The sequence below is a fragment of the Orbicella franksi genome, chromosome 4 (genome assembly GCF_964199315.1).
Source record: "Orbicella franksi chromosome 4, jaOrbFran1.1, whole genome shotgun sequence".
Classification (NCBI taxonomy): Eukaryota; Metazoa; Cnidaria; class Anthozoa; order Scleractinia; family Merulinidae; genus Orbicella; species Orbicella franksi.
This window is the reverse complement of record NC_138148.1, coordinates 10,677,301-10,696,325: the sequence shown is the minus strand read 5'-3', so window position 1 is coordinate 10,696,325 and position 19,025 is coordinate 10,677,301. Positions and strand designations below refer to the sequence as shown.

General features: G+C 44.5%; 1 protein-coding gene and 1 pseudogene across 2 annotated transcripts in view; one reads left to right on the top strand and one right to left on the bottom strand.

Moving 5' to 3' along the window:
- LOC145484618 (uncharacterized) overlaps positions 1-19,025 on the top strand; it is a 407,604-nt gene that overhangs the window by 383,292 nt on the left and 5,287 nt on the right. The gene's annotated exons all lie outside the window — the stretch shown is intronic.
- Positions 223-18,592, bottom strand: LOC145484589 (scavenger receptor cysteine-rich domain superfamily protein-like; annotated as a pseudogene). Its single transcript, XR_014049036.1, has 8 exons — positions 17,496-18,592; positions 15,531-15,866; positions 14,346-14,699; positions 12,818-13,153; positions 12,212-12,380; positions 9,579-9,739; positions 1,344-1,709; positions 223-541 (listed from the first exon to the last, which is right to left on the bottom strand). The product of XR_014049036.1 is annotated as a scavenger receptor cysteine-rich domain superfamily protein-like (transcript).

The following is a 19,025-nucleotide window of genomic DNA, read 5'->3' as shown; positions in this document are numbered from 1 at the left end:
TGACTGACTGACTAGCTGATTGACTGACTGACTGACTGACTGGCTGACTGGCTGGCTGACGGACTGATTGACTGACTGACTGACGGACTAACGGACGGATTAACGGACGGACCAGTGGACGGATGGACGGATTGACGAGTGGACGGAAGGACGTATGGACGTACTGAATGAATGAATACCTGTATTTAAGTGTCGATTGATACGCATGCAACAATGAACAGACATAAATGTTTACCAACCAACGTAAACCTCACAATATTCTCCAGCAAACGCTTCCAAACAGTAACATTTCCACGTTGTTTTCACCCGCTCACAAGAACCACCATTCTGGCACCTTATGTTGGGGCACTTATCTAGAGGGCCCGCTGTACTTGTGGCTGAGGTAGACAAGGGTCCTTGAGTGGTGAACGTCCGAGTAGGTAAGAGCTTCGTAGTGTCAAGCGCCCCTGTAGTTGATGACCCTGTCTCTGAACTGGCGCGTGGAATTTTAAATGTTACCGTGGGGAGGCCCTGAGGATGTTTACAACGGTTGCTGTATGACCTATGGTGGAATGTAGTATAGATTACGACATGTAAAACGAGAAAATAAAAGAAAAACAAAAAATTAAAGGCCTGGACTGTTTCACAAAAAAGTTTTTCGCCGTCACTTAACGATACCTTAGTCCAGTGCCTGGACTCTTTCTTCCCCGCCCTATATAGGGGTTAAACCCAGACGGGAGAAAATAACCGTGATGAAACTATTTTTACGCACGTGACCGTTGTTTCGGTTACAGATCGTTACAACTGATTGCCATGCAAAATTTTAACTTGAGTTAGAATATTCATCCTTTGCATTTTGTCATGATTAACTTCATGGTCAAAACTTCAAATACAACGATTTATTAAAGGCGAATTTTTCTAGGACCCGAAGATTTGACTTTTGGTAAATTCGACAGCGAAATACCCCACTACTATCAAACAATCCATAAAAACTTTGATTTTTGTCAATCACTAGGACGTCATGACCGTCGTCTGTTCGTCTCAGAGCTAGGAGGAAGCGACTAGACAACTTCATTCACACTGGCCAGGCTCTCTCTCCTTTGTCTCCCTTGCCGCAGAGGAGAGAGAGGTCCGTCTCTTTCCTCAGCGACAAGGGAGGCAAAGGAGAAAGAGCCTGAGAACGAGGTTGGGGACTCGACTGAAAAACAGGAATTTCTCAATGACAAGTTCAATAAGCTCATTTGCTATCGGCAATCTCGAACTATTTTTCGTTGCCCTCGATAGTAGCGTGGTTCAAGTGTATTTACTTTTCCCTTCACTATATTTTACAAAACTTGATAAAATAAATGACAATTTACTAATACCTGTGATATTGGCGTGTAGTGGCTGACAAATCAAACAAACAGTGCATAGTTTGCAAGCTCCACAGTCTGTGTTGTTAACTCCACCCAAGACCTTGAGATTACACTGATCAAGAGAAGCTTCAAACCCCTGACAGTTTATCTGAGCTAACCAGGTTTTCTTTGCGCCTTGAGTAGAGTGTGGACATTTTTTACTTAGGAAGCTGTCCTTCAAAGGAGGTCCGTGTTGCAGCTGCCGACATATCACTTCCGCTGACCGGTATGATAAGTCTTGGTACACTGCACAAATCACGCCCCACGTTCCGTTATACTTGACTTGCAAGTGGCCTACGTTGGGTGTGTTCATTCCGAACAAGCGAACTTCCAAACCTATGAAAGACGGTTGAATGACAGTTTTATGAATCATTGTGAGATACTGCGTACAGTGTGAATGAAACCCATCTGCCTCACTAACTCGATGAAAACACAGACAGGTAGTTAAAGGAAGTTTGAATTAAAGGTGTTATATCACGGATTCGCATCTTGAAAAGTTTAGCCCAAATTTTTCAAGTTTGTTGTTTGTAATCCGTGTTAAGCTTCTCCATCCTTATCTATCCTTGTTCCCTTACGGTTTATTATTATCTCTTTGGTGTTTTTCTACCTTAGTTAAATGCTAAGGTTTCCTTCAGTTTAAAGGTAATTATGCACATGGCCAAAATGACTCAAATTAGCATCACTGAACTCCATCAACCTCTGCGAGGTTTGCGCCAGCGTAAACACGCCCGCTAGTTATGACAACATTACGGCAAAATAGGATATTATTTGGCGCTATTTACATTTAATTATTGCAAGCCGAAGTGGCTCGAAAAACTATCGGAAACGATTTATAATTCTACTTGGTGTAAAACAATTCAATAAAAAAGTTCTTCCATCTTTCTATCGAGGCATAGAATCATGAACAGGGGTTTGGGAAAAATTGAAATGCTGTGGGAGGAGCAGCCCTTGGAGTGTGTTTCCTCAAATTATTTTTAGTTCTTCAAGACCCTCACGAGTGTTTCATATGACCAGCTGTTTTCAGTGCTAGAACGCATTTTGCCACCAGGAAGGCAACCCCGAAAATGGTCTAGGACGAGCGGGTAAAATGAGAGTGTGATTGAAACGAGACGCACTTTGATAGAAAAAGGAGATTGTTTGTAGTTTATCATGCACGAAACAAGTAAACTCTAAATTAAAAAGCAGGGTTTTTTGCAATACCGCAAATGTTCAGTCTTAAAATGATAGGGTTTGGACAAGAAGCTTCAGGACGATTTTGTTTAGCACATTTCCGACGTTTCTTCAACGATACACTAGCTCCGAGATGATGTTAAGTTGGAAGTGACTTTGTTCACTGGAAACCAAACGCAAATTTCTTATCCTGTTGTGTTTTCATAAGCTATTCCTCTTGCTTAATTTTCCCGCAATTATGTTATTTTCCTGCTGATTTGAAAGTAAATCGGCCGTCCAGTATCTAGGGGAAGTGTTACGGTTCGCCGTGGGTGTGCATATCTGTGTCCTGCTGATTTGAATGTAAATCGGCCGTCCAGTATCCAGGGGAAGTGTTACGGTTCGCCGTGGATGTGCATATCTGTGTCCTGCTTATTTGAATGTAAATCGGCCGTCCAGTATCTAGGGGAAGTGTTACGGTTCCCCGTGGGTGTGCACATCTGTGTCCTGCTTATTTGAATGTAAATCGGCCGTCCAGTATCTAGGGGAAGTGTTACGGTTCGCCGTGGGTGTGCACATCTGTGTCCTGCTTATTTGAATGTAAATCGGCCGTCCAGTATCTAGGGGAAGTGTTACGGTTCGCCGTGGGTGCGCATATCTGTGTCCTGCTTATTTGAATGTAAATCGGCCGTCCAGTATCTAGGGGAAGTGTTACGGTTCGCCGTGGATGTGCATATCTGTGTCCTGCTTATTTGAATGTAAATCGGCCGTCCAGTATCTAGGGGAAGTGTTACGGTTCGCCGTGGGTGCGCATATCTGTGTCCTGCTTATTTGAATGTAAATCGGCCGTCCAGTATCTAGGGGAAGTGTTACGGTTCGCCGTGGATGTGCATATCTGTGTCCTGCTTATTTGAATGTAAATCGGCCGTCCAGTATCTAGGGGAAGTGTTACGGTTCCCCGTGGGTGTGCACATCTGTGTCCTGCTTATTTGAATGTAAATCGGCCGTCCAGTATCTAGGGGAAGTGTTACGGTTCGCCGTGGGTGTGCACATCTGTGTCCTGCTTATTTGAATGTAAATCGGCCGTCCAGTATCTAGGGGAAGTGTTACGGTTCGCCGTGGGTGCGCATATCTGTGTCCTGCTTATTTGAATGTAAATCGGCCGTCCAGTATCTAGGGGAAGTGTTACGGTTCGCCGTGGATGTGCATATCTGTGTCCTGCTTATTTGAATGTAAATCGGCCGTCCAGTATCTAGGGGAAGTGTTACGGTTCGCCGTGGATGTGCATATCTGTGTCCTGCTTATTTGAATGTAAATCGGCCGTCCAGTATCTAGGGGAAGTGTTACGGTTCGCCGTGGATGTGCATATCTGTGTCCTGCTTATTTGAATGTAAATCGGCCGTCCAGTATCTAGGGGAAGTGTTACGGTTCGCCGTGGGTGCGCATATCTGTGTCCTGCTTATTTGAATGTAAATCGGCCGTCCAGTATCTAGGGGAAGTGTTACGGTTCGCCATGGGTGCGCATATCTGTGTCCTGCTTATTTGAATGTAAATCGGCCGTCCAGTATCTAGGGGAAGTGTTACGGTTCGCCATGGGTGCGCATATCTGTGTCCTGCTTATTTGAATGTAAATCGGCCGTCCAGTATCTAGGGGAAGTGTTACGGTTCGCCGTGGGTGCGCATATCTGTGTCCTGCTTATTTGAATGTAAATCGGCCGTCCAGTATCTAGGGGAAGTGTTACGGTTCGCCGTGGGTGCGCATATCTGTGTCCTGCTTATTTGAATGTAAATCGGCCGTCCAGTATCTAGGGGAAGTGTTACGGTTCGCCGTGGGTGCGCATATCTGTGTCCTGCTTATTTGAATGTAAATCGGCCGTCCAGTATCTAGGGGAAGTGTTACGGTTCGCCGTGGGTGCGCATATCTGTGTCCTGCTTATTTGAATGTAAATCGGCCGTCCAGTATCTAGGGGAAGTGTTACGGTTCGCCGTGGGTGCGCATATCTGTGTCCTGCTTATTTGAATGTAAATCGGCCGTCCAGTATCTAGGGGAAGTGTTACGGTTCGCCGTGGGTGCGCATATCTGTGTCCTGCTTATTTGAATGTAAATCGGCCGTCCAGTATCTAGGGGAAGTGTTACGGTTCGCCGTGGGTGCGCATATCTGTGTCCTGCTTATTTGAATGTAAATCGGCCGTCCAGTATCTAGGGGAAGTGTTACGGTTCGCCGTGGGTGCGCATATCTGTGTCCTGCTTATTTGAATGTAAATCGGCCGTCCAGTATCTAGGGGAAGTGTTACGGTTCGCCGTGGGTGCGCATATCTGTGTCCTGCTTATTTGAATGTAAATCGGCCGTCCAGTATCTAGGGGAAGTGTTACGGTTCGCCATGGGTGCGCATATCTGTGTCCTGCTTATTTGAATGTAAATCGGCCGTCCAGTATCTAGGGGAAGTGTTACGGTTCGCCGTGGGTGCGCATATCTGTGTCCTGCTTATTTGAATGTAAATCGGCCGTCCAGTATCTAGGGGAAGTGTTACGGTTCGCCGTGGGTGCGCATATCTGTGTCCTGCTTATTTGAATGTAAATCGGCCGTCCAGTATCTAGGGGAAGTGTTACGGTTCGCCGTGGGTGCGCATATCTGTGTCCTGCTTATTTGAATGTAAATCGGCCGTCCAGTATCTAGGGGAAGTGTTACGGTTCGCCGTGGGTGCGCATATCTGTGTCCTGCTTATTTGAATGTAAATCGGCCGTCCAGTATCTAGGGGAAGTGTTACGGTTCGCCGTGGATGTGCATATCTGTGTCCTGCTTATTTGAATGTAAATCGGCCGTCCAGTATCTAGGGGAAGTGTTACGGTTCGCCGTGGATGTGCATATCTGTGTCCTGCTTATTTGAATGTAAATCGGCCGTCCAGTATCTAGGGGAAGTGTTACGGTTCGCCGTGGGTGCGCATATCTGTGTCCTGCTTATTTGAATGTAAATCGGCCGTCCAGTATCTAGGGGAAGTGTTACGGTTCGCCGTGGATGTGCATATCTGTGTCCTGCTTATTTGAATGTAAATCGGCCGTCCAGTATCTAGGGGAAGTGTTACGGTTCGCCGTGGGTGCGCATATCTGTGTCCTGCTTATTTGAATGTAAATCGGCCGTCCAGTATCTAGGGGAAGTGTTACGGTTCGCCGTGGATGTGCATATCTGTGTCCTGCTTATTTGAATGTAAATCGGCCGTCCAGTATCTAGGGGAAGTGTTACGGTTCGCCGTGGGTGCGCATATCTGTGTCCTGCTTATTTGAATGTAAATCGGCCGTCCAGTATCTAGGGGAAGTGTTACGGTTCGCCGTGGATGTGCATATCTGTGTCCTGCTTATTTGAATGTAAATCGGCCGTCCAGTATCTAGGGGAAGTGTTACGGTTCGCCGTGGATGTGCATATCTGTGTCCTGCTTATTTGAATGTAAATCGGCCGTCCAGTATCTAGGGGAAGTGTTACGGTTCGCCGTGGGTGCGCATATCTGTGTCCTGCTTATTTGAATGTAAATCGGCCGTCCAGTATCTAGGGGAAGTGTTACGGTTCGCCGTGGGTGCGCATATCTGTGTCCTGCTTATTTGAATGTAAATCGGCCGTCCAGTATCTAGGGGAAGTGTTACGGTTCGCCATGGGTGCGCATATCTGTGTCCTGCTTATTTGAATGTAAATCGGCCGTCCAGTATCTAGGGGAAGTGTTACGGTTCGCCGTGGGTGCGCATATCTGTGTCCTGCTTATTTGAATGTAAATCGGCCGTCCAGTATCTAGGGGAAGTGTTACGGTTCGCCGTGGGTGCGCATATCTGTGTCCTGCTTATTTGAATGTAAATCGGCCGTCCAGTATCTAGGGGAAGTGTTACGGTTCGCCGTGGGTGCGCATATCTGTGTCCTGCTTATTTGAATGTAAATCGGCCGTCCAGTATCTAGGGGAAGTGTTACGGTTCGCCGTGGATGTGCATATCTGTGTCCTGCTTATTTGAATGTAAATCGGCCGTCCAGTATCTAGGGGAAGTGTTACGGTTCGCCGTGGGTGCGCATATCTGTGTCCTGCTTATTTGAATGTAAATCGGCCGTCCAGTATCTAGGGGAAGTGTTACGGTTCGCCGTGGATGTGCATATCTGTGTCCTGCTTATTTGAATGTAAATCGGCCGTCCAGTATCTAGGGGAAGTGTTACGGTTCGCCGTGGATGTGCATATCTGTGTCCTGCTTATTTGAATGTAAATCGGCCGTCCAGTATCTAGGGGAAGTGTTACGGTTCGCCGTGGGTGCGCATATCTGTGTCCTGCTTATTTGAATGTAAATCGGCCGTCCAGTATCTAGGGGAAGTGTTACGGTTCGCCGTGGGTGCGCATATCTGTGTCCTGCTTATTTGAATGTAAATCGGCCGTCCAGTATCTAGGGGAAGTGTTACGGTTCGCCGTGGGTGCGCATATCTGTGTCCTGCTTATTTGAATGTAAATCGGCCGTCCAGTATCTAGGGGAAGTGTTACGGTTCGCCATGGGTGCGCATATCTGTGTCCTGCTTATTTGAATGTAAATCGGCCGTCCAGTATCTAGGGGAAGTGTTACGGTTCGCCGTGGGTGCGCATATCTGTGTCCTGCTTATTTGAATGTAAATCGGCCGTCCAGTATCTAGGGGAAGTGTTACGGTTCGCCGTGGGTGCGCATATCTGTGTCCTGCTTATTTGAATGTAAATCGGCCGTCCAGTATCTAGGGGAAGTGTTACGGTTCGCCGTGGATGTGCATATCTGTGTCCTGCTTATTTGAATGTAAATCGGCCGTCCAGTATCTAGGGGAAGTGTTACGGTTCGCCGTGGATGTGCATATCTGTGTCCTGCTTATTTGAATGTAAATCGGCCGTCCAGTATCTAGGGGAAGTGTTACGGTTCGCCGTGGGTGCGCATATCTGTGTCCTGCTTATTTGAATGTAAATCGGCCGTCCAGTATCTAGGGGAAGTGTTACGGTTCGCCGTGGATGTGCATATCTGTGTCCTGCTTATTTGAATGTAAATCGGCCGTCCAGTATCTAGGGGAAGTGTTACGGTTCGCCGTGGGTGCGCATATCTGTGTCCTGCTTATTTGAATGTAAATCGGCCGTCCAGTATCTAGGGGAAGTGTTACGGTTCGCCGTGGGTGCGCATATCTGTGTCCTGCTTATTTGAATGTAAATCGGCCGTCCAGTATCTAGGGGAAGTGTTACGGTTCGCCGTGGATGTGCATATCTGTGTCCTGCTTATTTGAATGTAAATCGGCCGTCCAGTATCTAGGGGAAGTGTTACGGTTCGCCGTGGATGTGCATATCTGTGTCCTGCTTATTTGAATGTAAATCGGCCGTCCAGTATCTAGGGGAAGTGTTACGGTTCGCCGTGGGTGCGCATATCTGTGTCCTGCTTATTTGAATGTAAATCGGCCGTCCAGTATCTAGGGGAAGTGTTACGGTTCGCCGTGGGTGCGCATATCTGTGTCCTGCTTATTTGAATGTAAATCGGCCGTCCAGTATCTAGGGGAAGTGTTACGGTTCGCCGTGGGTGCGCATATCTGTGTCCTGCTTATTTGAATGTAAATCGGCCGTCCAGTATCTAGGGGAAGTGTTACGGTTCGCCGTGGGTGCGCATATCTGTGTCCTGCTTATTTGAATGTAAATCGGCCGTCCAGTATCTAGGGGAAGTGTTACGGTTCGCCGTGGGTGCGCATATCTGTGTCCTGCTTATTTGAATGTAAATCGGCCGTCCAGTATCTAGGGGAAGTGTTACGGTTCGCCGTGGGTGCGCATATCTGTGTCCTGCTTATTTGAATGTAAATCGGCCGTCCAGTATCTAGGGGAAGTGTTACGGTTCGCCATGGGTGCGCATATCTGTGTCCTGCTTATTTGAATGTAAATCGGCCGTCCAGTATCTAGGGGAAGTGTTACGGTTCGCCGTGGGTGCGCATATCTGTGTCCTGCTTATTTGAATGTAAATCGGCCGTCCAGTATCTAGGGGAAGTGTTACGGTTCGCCGTGGATGTGCATATCTGTGTCCTGCTTATTTGAATGTAAATCGGCCGTCCAGTATCTAGGGGAAGTGTTACGGTTCGCCGTGGGTGTGCACATCTGTGTCCTGCTTATTTGAATGTAAATCGGCCGTCCAGTATCTAGGGGAAGTGTTACGGTTCGCCGTGGATGTGCATATCTGTGTCCTGCTTATTTGAATGTAAATCGGCCGTCCAGTATCTAGGGGAAGTGTTACGGTTCGCCGTGGGTGTGCACATCTGTGTCCTGCTTATTTGAATGTAAATCGGCCGTCCAGTATCTAGGGGAAGTGTTACGGTTCGCCGTGGGTGCGCATATCTGTGTCCTGCTGATTTGAATGTAAATCGGCCGTCCAGTATCTAGGGGAAGTGTTACGGTTCGCCGTGGATGTGCATATCTGTGTCCTGCTTATTTGAATGTAAATCGGCCGTCCAGTATCTAGGGGAAGTGTTACGATTCGCCATGGGTGTGCATATCTGTGTCCATGATCGTCATTTATACATGTCAGTTGTGAAATGACTCCTACACGTCCAGGCTTTTAAAACACGCTATGTGCTTGCTTAATTGCAAGCGAATCAAGCAGGATGGCTGTTTATAGCACATGGCGTTTTTAATCACTTTTAAGTCATGGTTATCTGTAAGGGTTTTTCTGCAAGGATGTTTGGCTACCAGTGTCCATGACGACGTTGCTGCGCACAAAATGTATCATCAGCCTTGAAAGGGAAAAATGTCCGTTTTCCTAATTGCAGAGAAAACCAGGTGAATGGGGATTCCACCAGGACCAAGAAATTAAACTGCAGTATTAAGTGGCTGCCAAGTTGAACTTCAGGCGAATACAGTTTGTAAGCCCGACAGTGCAACTCGCTCTGCAGGAATTTTTTTTCTTCACTTCTTCTTTGCAAGATTTTTTTTTTATCAGTCACCCTCCCTTGCATGATTTTTTTTTTCGTTTTTTCTCCACTCTTCCCCCCACCCCCCGACTATCACTTTTGTAATGGTCTGTCCCTAATGTTCAGAAAGCCACTCACCACTTTTGTAATTGGTATCATTAGTGCACTCAACCCCTATGTCATCAGTGTGTTCACCAATGTCATACTCCAGCTTACGTGGGCAGTCTAAAATATTCCTCTCATCTCCTCTGCAGTGTGGGTTGCTTAGCATAAACTGCATACCCGCGTCCTTGTCCAACCTGAAATGAAGGCACTGCAAGATTCCTCAAGGTATTATCAACAGATGAATTCAATATTATGACTACAGTGTACTTATGAGTTATTCTTTATAGTAGATGGGTCCCTGTGCGCGCCCTGATTAGTCAAAAACCCATGTTTTATCAGAGTATAAAACATAGAAAAAGCGTGTTTTGTTGTTTTTGGCGTTAAAATCTATATCATAAAGCAATTGAAGAAGCCTCAACCATGCATTACACTGTGATAAAACCCGCGGCTCGTGTTTTGGACATTGCCCTCGTGTTCTCAAATGCCCGTCGTGTTTTATCACAGTGTAATACTTTATTTGTTAAGTAGCAAGAGAGTATAAATACTAGTTATGTAACGCTTTCTCGTGGTATACCATGGAATATATAACGAGTCACTTGTATTTTCTTGGTATACACACGAGTCTTTAGGCGAGTGTGTACACCAAGAAAATACAAGTGACAAGTAGGATATTTCATGGTATCCCACGAGATAGCGTTGCATAACTATTTCATATCATGCCATAGAAAATACAGTGGTTAACACAATCAATGTGACATATGCGTGGCGCATGATGGGAAGGTTGGGTGTAAGACCGTCAAATATACAACGGCTTGCCTGTATTTTCTATGGTATGATATATAAGGTAGAGAGATAATCTCACATGGGGGCCTTATTGTCAAGGTAATCCCTCTTAAGTAGTGTTTATATATGGTAGCCATTTTATGTTTCCGGACGCGGATGATATTAGGGAGTTTAAGAAAACCACAACAGTAACCAGGGGCGTAGCCGGATTTTTTCAACGGGAGGTCACACTGTGTCAAAGTGAAGGTACTCACCTGATTGTCATGTCGTTCTTGCTACCTGTTAGAGGTTGTTTGTTTAAAAAAGGCTAAAAAAAGGGGGGGTCACGGGCACCCCAGGACCCCCCTAGTTACGCCCCTGACGGCAACGGCAACGGGAACGTCACTAAACAAAAGATTAAACGAGCAGAACAATGGCTGTGCACGTGCGCTATAATTCGTGGTACATTTCTTTGCCGTCCCCTGCAAAACGACCTTGTGAAATGACCAAATTCTGCGTTGTCAGGAGGCCGTGAACGACGACGGCTAATTTTTTAAATTTCTATTTCAAATTTAACGCTGCGTTCCATATCCAGTTTCTAGATAGTTTTGACAGTGACAAACAAACTAAATGACTTAAGATTATCGCGAGATTCGCAAGTAAAATATAAGTTCATTTTTCAATCGACGTTGTCCTCGGCGTAGCCGTCGTGGTTTCTTAAACTCCCTATTAACACACGCGGTGCGTTGATGTTTTCGTGGAAGACGGTGTAAATCTGCTTGGGTTGTCCATGTGAGTAAAATTCGCGTTACGTGCAGTATCAGGTATTTCTAGACCCTATAGGGATTTCTGATGCAGTGAGGGATTTAGAAATAACTGTAAGGGATAACCTTAGGAATGGTCTACATGAAGGATTCTCTTTTACCCTTCATCCACTCTTGCAAATTACTTTCAGTAGCCAAAGATCTGGATGGTCAAGAAAACCGTAAGGTAAAGTCTGCATACGAGCCAAGGGGCTTATCAGGCCGGAGTTTATCCCGGTTTCTGTAGCATGAAGCGACTAGGAGTATTTCTACCACCCCTCCCCCCCCTGGATGGGATGCCAGTCCACTGCAGGGTTACCCCCCAACATTAAGTTCGCCGGTACCCATTCATAAACCTGGGTGGAGAGAGGCATGTGAGAGTAAAGTGTCTTGCTCACAAACACAACGGAATGTCCCTAGACTTGCTCCAAGTCGACCTCTCGCAACCGTGTCGAGCGTGAGCGTGCAAGGTCGACCTTTTAAAAGGCCCAACCAATCAGAAAAAAAAAATTTTAAAGGACTTTGAGAAAGTCTACAATGTCCCCTGCCAGGGCTTAAATCCGGACCGCTCTAAGGAAACCATGATATTTTGCTCTTGTAAAGTTAGCGCCAAGTTAGAATTCTCCTATATTACAATTCGGGTGAATTATACCTCGTTTAAAAGTTAATATTCAGCATGCAAAGCACGGAGATAAAGGACATTATTTAAAGCATTAAACATTCAGCCGTATCAGCTACGCAAACTCAATTTGCATTGCTAATTAATACCCCGGGGATTGTGCAAATGACAGTAGAAAAGAATTTACACGTGTTTCACCCCATCACTCTACTCGAAGCCGCGAAAGCGAAGCTGTCCGCTTCCATTTTCGCCTGGTCTTAGGCTTGTCCCAAGCCAGAGCGATTTCCCATAACCAGGAGCCCATCAGCTGGGCTCCTGCCATAACTTATTACCATGTCATGAATAGCAATGCCCAAGGTAAAATATCACTCTTTTTCTGAAGTCTTATTTACCGATTCCCTTAAATTCTGGGAAAGACAGACAATCAGTATCAAAACAGTATCAGTAATTCTCTCGTCTTTCTAAATTTTCTCCTGACATACCGAGTCACGCGTACAGCCTTACGGTATCCAAGCTGACGACACAGCACGTGACCATCCCGTATATCCCAGTCCCTCGAGGCTAGGGTTACTGTGCCCCAGATCCCTCCTAGCTGAATCTCTACTCGGTCGGCGTTTCCTTTGTTAGATCTGCGAAGTCGTACCTCACCGTCTAAAGGAAAGAACGTCGAGATTATTTTCCCTTGGATAGATACAATCAGCCTGTTAAATTTGTGCCTTGAGGACTCTTGGTGTTCAGCTCAGTATTGCAAAGGGATTGCTTCATCTGCAGAAAGAAACATTTTCTACTGCCCTACGAAACTAATCCGTTGATTTTACTTCAGCTTATCTCTGTAATTGGTTCATAGTGTTCATAAGGGTCCTAACTCGTACGCAATAAGAGGAAAGGATGATGTATCTTTAGCTAATCACGTGTTAAACCTAGACCACGCAATCCTGATTCATTTCATTTCACTTGCTCACGTGGTTTAAATTGAAGTTTTGATCGGTGACCTTCTGAGTCGATATGGGTTGTAATTCTGAGACAACTGTGAAATTGTTTGTCAAACACTCTAAAAGACAAATTATTTTAATTTTAGTATGATTTACCGCCTGTAATGTTGTCCATTTTGCATATCACGCCGGCGCCATATCTCTTCCCGCAAGTTTTTTTGAGCTCCCATCCTGCGCTCACACATTTATCTAACGATGTCTCGTTTCCATGGCAACCGACACTGGTCAGCCACATTAGTCCAGAGCCAGAACCAAACTGACCGTGTCCAACCTCCACCACAGCCTCCGGGAATCCCAGCTGACGACAAACTACATCGGCGTCGTGTTTGTCCCAGCCAATACTGCAAACAATGTGCCAGAAACCGTGCTGTTTTATCTCCACCCTTCCCATGTGGGAAAGTTTACTGCCATTTAATCTGACGGCAGCCGTTTCTGTAAAAACAACACAAAAGAAATACCTCAGGAGGGGTGTTCCTGTAGCGATAGCCAGCTGTTTTCTGGAAAAAATGTCGACAAATCATTGCTGAAAACCATGTTCAAAGAAACTGGAATGGCGAATTAACTTGATAAAATTTGGAACTGTAATCAGATATTAGTCATTCAGTTGGCGTTTTAAAACTGACAAAGGCCGAACTAATTCGGACGACGTTTCAAACGTTGTCTTATTAAAACTTTTGTACAAGTCCGTGTGAAACATAGTGTTGGAGATACATCATTCAGGTCCATGCCTGCTTAAATATCTTCGGTTAAATTTGGAACAGTTTGTTTTCAAGAGTTAACTAAGCCATTATACCCCCTTGTGTTTTATGATGCCTTTAAAAACAGTGGTACATGGCATCAAATGAGCTCGTCTAGCTGAGTATTGAAAACTACGAATGTGGGCCACTACTGGACTGAGTAGCCGATAATTTGGTTATTATTATTTTTATTTATCAAGACAAGAGTCACAAAGTTGAGAGTAATAAAAAGGGTGCGTTTCTTTGGGAAAATCTAAGCTTAGATTCTTAATTCCAAAAATGATTTTGCGTTTCTTTAATGAACAGATTCCAGGATCACTCGGATCATGATGCAACAAAGGAACCGAGGAATCCAATCTGCAATCTTGTCCCCAGGGCTTTTGCCTTAGAGATTGGCAGGGCGGAAAAAGCCTTGGGAACGAGGGAGACTGCAGGGTGGATTCTTCGGTTCCTCTGTTGCACCTGATCTTAGATTAATCCATTTAGTAGAGAAACGGAAAATCCGTTTTGGGATTTAAGAGTCTAATCTTGGACTGTCACAAAGAAACGCACCCTTGAAGACGCGACTCCTAAACACGGGCGGTGAATACTCTCACAATGGAACAGGGACATGACTTAATCCCGCTAGCAGATCACGGGGTGGGGGGTGGGGTGGAGTGGGGGAGGAGATGGGTCTAGTAAAAGAACTTCAGTGTAGATGAAGAGGCTTGTTCTCTCTTAGTACTCGTAAAGCAAACCAGGATATTTGACAGTGCCTCGTGTGGCCGGGAACTGGGATTAAACCTCTGAACAATCCGTTACCAGGAAACTAGAAATTGTAATTTACATTGTGATAGAGCTCATAGACTTATAATAAAGTATTGTGAATTTCATTGAAGGGTACGTACCGTTCAGTGCTGGTTCGTGATTGGATTCACAGATCACTCCATCATTGTGTTTGAAGACATATAAACACTGAGCGTACCGTTTATCACTGCTACACATGTACTTTAAATCGCACTGAAAGATGGAAGACTCGTTTCCTGTACAATTTGCTTTCTTTATCCAAATCGGCGCAGACTGTCGCTCAAACAATCCATCAGATCTAAAATTAGAAAAAAGGGCTCTGCGATAACCCAACTCTCGACACACCACGTGACCTTGCGTTGGTCCCCAGTACCGGTCACAGGAAGACCCCCAGCGGCCATAATTGCGGATTTGCACAATACCCGCATGCGCAAGAGGAGATCCCACCAGGCGAACTGAGGATATGTGGAAAGAAGAATTAATGTAAAGCACGTGGCAAAATTTAATTTCGCGAATAGGTTCTCTGTCGAAAAGTGTTCAAATAAAGTTGCGGAGGCCGGATAACTACGGAAAAACCCAACTTTTAAACCTTTTGTAAACTGTTAAGAACTGATTCCTTTTCTTATTAAGCCTTACCACAGTTTTCGACGCCATCTTGACGGGTAGGCAAAGCGGTCAGAAATTACAGTATTTGTATGGGAATCCGATGGCAAACACGTTTTTCCAAAATTGAATTTTACACAAGTTTTGAATCGCAACATTAAAATACTAGGTAGAAGATTGCATTCACCAAGTTTGAAGGATGCAGCTTGGCTAGAAGACGCTCAGATAACTTTTCTAAATTTCCATACAGTTGTCTGTAACTTTGGCTGGGTAGAGGCGGTTTGCGGAAAAAAATTACAGTCAAATGTATGGAAAATTTGAAAAATTAACTGAGCGTCTTTGGGTGATTTATTACACTCGGAGGTTGGGAGAATTCTCGAAAGTTATGCAAACCCTCGACTACCTCTCGGGTTTGCATAACTGTCTCGAACTCTCCCAACCCTCCTCGTGTTTAGATGAGGCTATGTAAACAGGGAAAAAGTGCTCTATTGCTTAATCATAACACGGTTGGAGGAATCATAGCGTCAAAAAACGCATGAATGAATTGATTATTTAAAAGGAAAACGCTCGTGGCTCCCACGGGGAGCCAAGGTACGGAGTTGCAAGATAAATGTCTACTCTAGATAAGGCGTATCTCCAGCTATTTTATGATGGAAAGTTAGATGTCAATGACGAATACTTACCATTGGGTTTATTCAATTTGCATATGACTCCAGCAGTAGAGTGTTGGTTGCATGATGCTCCATCCTTCCCAACGTGACTGCAATTGAAAAGTGAGCTTTCTTCTCCTTTACAGTCGACAGAAGCCATAAGAGGAGGCCCTGAACCTTTGCCGAAATATCGACCACAGCAAGTTGACTGTTCTGCACCGGGAAACCCGAGCTGTTGACAAACTACTTCAGCATCGTAAAAATCCCACTTGTCGTCACACACCCTCCCCCACTGGCCGTACATGAACACTTCCACGAGTCCAGACCCCTCCCAGTCAGGATGAACAGAGAGGCGAAGCTTTGGATCATCTGAAGAAAAGACGAAATCTGTTAAGTTCGGAGTCAAACCACTTTAAGGAGCTTTCCTATGCATGCGGATTATGGGCTGTACAGGACATTTTGTGACCCTTTGGCACTTATGACACTTTTGGCTTCCTAGGCGTAGATTACTGCGTTTATTTCTGACAAAATTTAAAATCGTGACCAAAAGAAACTTTTTTTTATTTCACAACGGTCATATCGTGACATGTTAGCCATAAAGAGCGGAATTTTTCTTTTCTTAATTAGCAGACATGCCAGTGAAACATTGACCAAGGGAGAGTGGGGGCGTAACAAGCATTTTATGGCATTCGTCTTCCCATTCGTGTCTATTTTAAAGGCAACTTTCTTACAGCCTGTTTTCCTTTCTATATAAAAGCATTTCATTCCATATAAACTCTCGTTCTTATGCCATCGCAGTTTGATTGATTAAAAATGTAACTCACCAAATAGTATAAAAATGAGTTAGTGTACAATGTTGATCACTGATGTTTGTGCTATACTGTTTCAGTTCAGTTTTTCCCATCCCATTGTACTTGGTCTTTCGCGAAGAGAAGATTATACATAGAGCTAGCTTTGCTGTCTGTTTATCTCTTTGATATCATTTTTTTGCCCTCGAAGAAATTCTTGTAAAATTAATACTAAATACGTCAGCCCTGAAGCATTACCGCAACATTAGAGGAGGAATGTTCCCTTGACGGGATCAATTAGAAATAAGCAAGAGGAAATGAGAAAAATATCTCTTGAAATAACACTTGCTGAGGTGTGTCTTTTAAAAGTTGTATCGTATTTTTTAAATGTCTAATTTTTAATACGTTAGCTAACGATAAGATATGAAACTATGTCGTGATAACGGCTGCCAGATTGGTACTTTAAAGTTCAGACAGCGGAAATGTTTGTACAGGTATTTCCGCGTAGAGAGACATTTAATTGTTTGAGCACACTAACGTGGCCGCCGTCGTTTCATCGCGGGCGTCACGTTAGAATGCTCTATTGCCACGACTTCCGGGCGGGACTACAGTGTGTCTGGGACGTGAAACGTTTTGCTCTTCGGCGCCAAACTGACATCTTGCACGACACGTTTCTTTTGTAAAAAGCTTAAAGAAACAATGTTTGTTTGTTCACTCGTAGACAGACCTTGTGTCACGCTACCTGAAATATTTTCACTACAGAAATATATTTCCAAAAGGTTTTATTTTCGTTTCACACGGTATTGTGAAGTTATAAAGCTCCCCACTCCAAGTCTCTCCCCTCTTCTGCAGAGGCGCTTTTTCTCTCCCTCTCCCCAGCCCTGCACGGTCAAGGCAAGGAGACCTCTGCGAGAGTTGAGAAGGGAGGTTCAAAGCTAACAGTGAACGGACAACTACCCATAAGAGTTGCCGAATATAACAGCAGATTTGATCTGGGAAAGCAATTCAAACTGCCACATCATGTCAGCTTAATTCAGTGGACTGTACGTTCCTCAGACTTCATTTACCGTCTCAGAATTTATTCTTTGTCAAGCGGTTACAAATATTTCCTAGTACAAAACTCTTCACGGACACTTGCTGCAGCTTTTAGATAATGTTGACACACTTTCGGTTTTAAAATTATCTCTAGCGTATTGTACATTATACATACCTTGAAACGTCGGTGAGGAAGAAAGAACGGTTGCAGAAGAGACCAATGACGTGATAAAGATCCTTAACCACATTTTGAATAGCGCTCTTTAAGATGTGCGCGGTCGTCAAAAGCATCATATCAATAAACCAGTCACATTCAGGCACTCAATTAACACAAATTAAAATCAAACGAGACGATCACGTGACGCGAATATCAGTCGTCTGGGATTGTGAACAGAGCAGAAATCGGAAATGCTCATTCCTTCATGGAACAGAATTTGTCTCATCCCTAATCGAGACAGGCGTGATTATATCGCTTGTCAACCATTAATCCGTTTAAGTAATCTTTATGCAAAGATAGTTTAAACAGCTCTTGGCAAACATTTGTTCTCCGTGTCTCTATTTAACCATCATGAGCTCGAGATTTCTATAGTTGACGAGGGCACTGTCCAGGTCAACTATCACGCGACAGAAATCTCGAGCTCATAATTTAATTATTTTAGTATAAATCTATTAGTCGTTCAAAACTTTATCTAGATCCTCTTCACAGACACTTCGAAAACGCCAAGAGCCCGCTAGTTTCTATGCGTAATAGTTAACTATCACGCGACGGAAATCTCGAGCTCATAATCTAATTGTTAAACGGTGTTATAAAATAGAAACACGAGAACAAAAGCCTCGGGCTAGATTGTTTGGCAATTAGTTAGTTCGTGTAAGGGGTTGTTGATTTTTTTTTTAATTAGTCGTTTCCTTAGACATCCTTTCTTTCCTTCTCTGCAACTTCACTTCCCCGCGCTGCGCGAAGGTTCAAACCGGTGAAAAGCAAAGAAAAAAATCAACGATAATTCCGGTTTTCGTGGCGTCGAAGTTTGCATAAGAGTTAGAAGTGGAAACGTGCAAGACTTTGGAAACAAAACGTTCTAAAACGAGCAAGTGGTAGATCAGGTTACAAGCTGATAAACTCCTTTAAGCGACTGTCTTGACTTTTGAGGCTATCCTTAAAACGAGGAACGGGGAATCCCGGAATCGGGGAATGGGAATGGGAATGGAAATGGAAATGGAAATGGAAATGGAAATGGAAATGGAAATGGAAATGGGGAACGGGGAACGGGGAACGGGGAATCTTTAAAATGGGGAATCTTTAAAGCAGGAATCTTTAAACTGGGGAATCTTTAAAAACGGGAATCTTTAAAATGGGGAATCTTAAAAAGCGGGAATCTTTAAAATGGGGAATCTTTAAAAGCGGGAATCTTTAAAATGGGGAATCTTTTTTAAGCGGGAATCTTTAAAAGCGGGTGATTTCTTGTCAACTACTGTTTCGACTTTCCGTCCTTGTTCCTGGTTTTTGTGATAAAAACGGCTACAAACGACCCTTCCCCTATCACATCTTGTTCGCCGAGATCATTCCACTTAAACTGTGGAAGACCTTCAAAGCGACCGATTCTTTCTTCTTTAAAGTGAATGCAATGGGCACTTTGAAATTGTCTTCGCATGACTGCATGGCGTTGAAAGAGGTATCATTAAGCACACAATGACGGATTATACGCGA